The sequence below is a fragment of the Colossoma macropomum genome, unplaced genomic scaffold, assembly GCF_904425465.1.
Source record: "Colossoma macropomum unplaced genomic scaffold, Colossoma_macropomum, whole genome shotgun sequence".
NCBI classification, from domain to species: domain Eukaryota; kingdom Metazoa; phylum Chordata; class Actinopteri; order Characiformes; family Serrasalmidae; genus Colossoma; species Colossoma macropomum.
In genome coordinates, this window is record NW_023494796.1 from 17,712,721 (window position 1) to 17,718,002 (window position 5,282).

Consider the following 5,282-nt stretch of genomic DNA (forward strand, 5'->3'; position numbering starts at 1 on the left):
CATATAAGGCCTACTGATCACTAAGCACGCCAAGCAAGCTCTCTCATTGGTAAGGACTTCAAAAGATGAGCTGAAGGCCTAATAGCCCGATTAACCACCAACAGAGTTAGCAACTGACAGCAATCATATTTTGATTTCCAAAGGGTGGGACCATTTTAGCTTTCTAGAACCCCTGGGATCCTAATTCTTGGGGCTGCATTCTAGAACCCCAGGAATTCTAGAGTGTCCTTTTAGAGATTCAACCTGGAGAGCATGTGGGCTTTATTGCTTCCCTGCGATGACATCATCTATAAATCAAAAAGACACCAAGGACAGCTAGCTTTCCATAATGGGATTTTGAAGTACTGGACTTTTAAGCTTTGGAAGTCTCAGATACGTCAATGATTGTGTCAGGGCTCTTTATTGAAATAGTCACTGCAAAACTGCTACAAGGTGAAATATATATTACTAAGTCTGTTACCAGCTTCAAATAAAACATGGAATGTCTTTTACAAGCTTTAAATGTCTGTTTTTAATCTAAAACAGTCAAAAAAGTGTTCATAGCTGTTATGTTAGTACTAACATACTACTAGAATCCCATAGGCATGCTGGCAGTTATTAGCATTGACGAAGTTTTGATAGTTAGGCCTGACTCTAATAGTTACAATTTCAAACCAGTAAAGATGTTTAAGCCTGAAATTTGTCCATATGTCTTCCATTTCTGTAGGTAACTACTGCTTTAATGTGTAAAATGAAAGAGATGGGGAGTGAGGGGGGAGATAGGTGGGAGCTATTCAGGTCTAAGTTTACTGTACATAATTTGACCTCCAAGAGAGCACTATAGTATTAAAAGTGTGCTTCACTGTGTCCACTCATAAATATGGATATACAATTATATATGATGGTTGCAAGCCATTTCAATAAAATCTCCAAATGCGTCTTCACAAATGCACCAACTAAAATAGGAAATAGTCCAAAATCATACTTTTTTCATCATTTTTTTTCCTAAATATTTGCTATTGCTTATTTCTGCAGCAATAAGAAATGAAGAAAAAACTGACCAGTTGTTATGCCTTTTCTCTATCCATTTTTCTTATTTTTTTCATCTCAAGGGTCATTTGGGTGCCGAGGGCAGTCCAAGTGACAAGCCCTATTACATAACTGACCTTATGGTGAACTGCAAACCTTGCTTTGGGGATTTTTTGGTTCTATCTTCTTCTTTCACCACCATCTTTCTTTCACTCATGAGTACTATTTACATTAGAAACAACTGGAGAGTTTAAACCTTTCAGTTAGCCTTCATTTGGTCTGTCAATTGTAGAATTAACTAGTGTCTCTAAGGTTTGATCTGATAGGGTTGAACTTCTCTGCTGCTCCTCTACTGTGGTTAGCACTAAAACATGGAGGTTCTATTTAAAGTACTGAAGCATTTGCTAGTCCCATGGGCAGCTCAGCCATGCAAAGCTCAGCTAGCTCAATATCTCACACTTAAATTGCCAAGCTAGTAGTGGAAAGTGATCTTTTCACATTGTCTGAAACAGATGAGAACATGTAATGCTAATTACTTTCTACTACTGTGGCTAGCATGGCTTGCTGGCTTTAGGGATGATGCTACAACAACACTAGCGATGATAGCTATACTAGCCTTTATAAGGCAGAGGCATGTGATTATGTAACTACATTATTTCACGGCCTTGCCAATGACACTTGCTGTTCGTCAGAACCTTATGATGGTGGTAGAGTTTTAGATTTAGTGTTGCTAATACTGGCTAGCAGCATTACGTTCAGTTAGCCTAAATGTAATTGTTTAAGGAAGGAATAGCCAAGCATATAACCTTTAGACCTATAGTTGCATGCAAAAGTTTGTATACCCCCAGGCCATTACATGTTTTTTTTTCATTTCCTAGGTGAAAATAAGTTAAAATATCATTTACAGGACAACTTAAATGTTTACATTTTCTGCAAACTTCTATTTACTTGCTGGGTTTAACATATTAGAATAAAACATAAAATATAAAATGCGCAATAACTTCTGCACAGGCCACATTGTATGCATTTATGCCTATATTTTATTGCCTTTTTTGCCTCCAATATGTTAAATTCAGCAAATAAACAGTGGCCATGCATTAACTTGTGAAGAAATGTCTTCTCTGTAGAGTATGTATTATATTATTTTCACTTAGGAAATCAACAAAACATACTTCAACCAGGGGTGCCAAAACTTTTGCATATGACTGAATACTTTCACTAAATACCTAGAGGCTGCATTATTGGTCCCAGGTTCATACTAATGCAATAGAAAGCCAACTGATGCTCAGTGGCCCATTTGCCTTCATGGGAATGAGGATTTATGTTAGCAATGAGAGATGATATTGTCATTCTTAAGTTTTAGTGTAAATTAGAAAAATTTTCTTCTTCTTATATAATAATTTTGTACTTTTTCTATTTGCCAGATCATCAAGAAATCAGCACATAACAAAGAGCACCTGGCATTTTCAGATGGTATGAAATCATTTTTAGCAGTACCTTTGTGTATAGAGCCATGTAACCTCTTGGCAATGAAAAAAATAGGCTAATATTAGGTTGAAATCATAACATTTGTTTTTAATGTCAAAAAGCACTGTTGGGGAAAAAAAACACATTCAAGGGTGCTTATATGTGAACAGCCCAGTGTCAGTAAAGAGTCTCTGCAGATTAGCTTACCAGCATTAAATCATGCTAAACATGCTGGGCCTATGCAAAGAAACAGCAAATCAAATGTTGGGGTTTAACAGTTGACTTCAAACCAAGAAAAAGTACTATTTGAAAGTGCGAGAAAAACACACTGGAAATACCATGACCTCACAAAGTACTATGACTAAATGTGTACTTAAACAGGTTCCACACTTTAAATGCTTATGATCTAGTAAAACGACCTATGTCTAGCAAAAAGTACCTTATATTTTCACTCACTGGCCAATTTATGAGCTACGCCTGCCTCATAGGTTTACGATATAGGTGTACAGACAATTATCATTATTAACCTACAATGTAGAGGTTTCTAATAAAGTGGCCAGTGGAAGTGTCTTAAAGCTCTCATTATATTCAACACTTTCAAAACATGCAAACTCCATTACATACTTTCACATTCGTTTGCTCTTTCATTATACAACCCCATTTCCAAGAACGTTGTTACGCTGTGCAAAAAAACAACAACATGCAATGATGTGCAAATCATTTAAACCCTATATTTAATTGAAAATAGTACAAAGACAACATATCAGATGTTGAAAAAACAGTTTTTGCTGGCTGTGATCTTTGGGCCCTCAGACAACACTGCATTAAAAACAGACACGATTCTGTAGTGGAAATCACTGCATGGGCTCAGAAACACTTCTGAAAACCACTGTCTATGAACACAGTTCATCACTGCATCCACAAATGCAAGTTAAAAGTCTAAAATGCAAAGAAGAAACCATATATAAACAAGATCCAGAAACACCACTGCCTTCTCTGGGCCTGAGCTTACTTAAAATGGACTGAGGTGAAGTGGAAAAGTGTCTTGTTGTCCGACGAATCAACATTTGAAATTTTAGTCCTCCGGGCTAAAGACCACTCAGCTTGTTATCAGTGCACAGTTCAAAAGCCAGTATTCATGATGGTATAGGGGTGCATTAGTGCACATGGCATGGGTGACATGCACATCTGTGAAGGCACCATTAATGCTGAACCATATATACATGTTTTGGCAACGTATGCTGCCATTCAGACAACGTTTCAGGGAAGGCCTTGATTGTTTGAGTAAGACAATGCAATGTATTACAACAGCATTGCTCAGTATTAAAAGAGTCTGGGTGCTGTCTGGGTGCAGTCCTAACCTCTCACCCACCGATGACATTTGGCGCATTATGAAATTTAAAAGATTTTGAGACCCCAAAAATGTTGAGCAGCTGAAATCCTCTATCAAACAAAAATGGGAAAATTATTCACTTTCAAAACTACAGCAAATGGTGTCCCCAGTTCCCAAATGCTGACAGAGTGCTGTTAAAAGAAGAGGTGATGAAACACAGTGGTATACAAGCCCCTGTCCCAACTTTTTTGGAACGTGTTTTTTGCATCAAATTGAAAATGGGCGTATCTTTCTTAAAAAACAATTAAAATTCCCAGTTTCAACATTTGATATGTTGTCTTCATAGTATTTTCCTTTAAAAATATGGTTTACATAATTAGCATATCATTGCATTCTGTTTTTATTTATATTCTGCACAGTGTCCGAACTTTTTTTGGAAATGGGATTGTACATGTACATTGTACATGTCAACCCAAAACTGTTTGTGTTAAATGTATTACACACTATCAGCTCATATGTCTATATTCAAAACTTTCATGTCTTACTGCAGCCTTGATCAAAATGTCGATTGATCATGACTGCAACACATATTCCATTCAACATTAAACTAAATATCTACAATGCAGATTTCCACCTGAACAGGGGTTAAATTGGAATTTGGAAGGTGGAGGAGGATGTAAATTAATTAGACAGCTGGCTAGCTGACTAACTTGCTTGAAACTAGCAAGCTTGTGAATTACCAAGACAACAAGCTAGCTAGCTTCATTTACATGCTATATATATATATATATATATATATATATATATATATATAAAACTACAGTGAATATGGTTAATGATTGGGGGGCCAAAGTGTAGTGTTTTATATATATATATATATATAAAACTACAGTGAATATGGTTAATGATTCAGTGAAGTTCCACTGCATGCTAAAATGAGAAGGCTCTGCTAAGTATCCCCCATAAATACCCATTGTCCAATTGTAGCTTAGCAGCTGTAATTAGGCCCCTAAACATTCAGAAGTGAAATCTGATACTGACAACCCAAGAGAGGGAGGGACATTTGACCCATTTCCTAAACTTAGACACATGAGGACAGGTATAGGGTCTAGATTTTAAAAAGAAAGACTGCATTACCAATTAAACCTGTCAAAAATTCATGCAAATAACATACATCTGCTACAAGTTAAGTTATAAGGCTCTCTTTAAGTACACTCTTAAGAAAAGATGGTTCTTTAGGGGTTCTTTAGTAAAGAGAATGGTGAGTGAGTTCCATACAGAACTATGTCATGCTCAAATGGTTCTATGCGCAGTGAAATTGTTCTTCAGATTGATGGAGAACGTACTGTATATGGTTCTATATAGCACCAAAAAGAGTTCTTCTATTGTTACAAGCTTGACATCATAACAATATAAGAAGGAACCATTTTCAAAAAGGTTCTATATAGAACCATATGCAACATATTCTCCATCA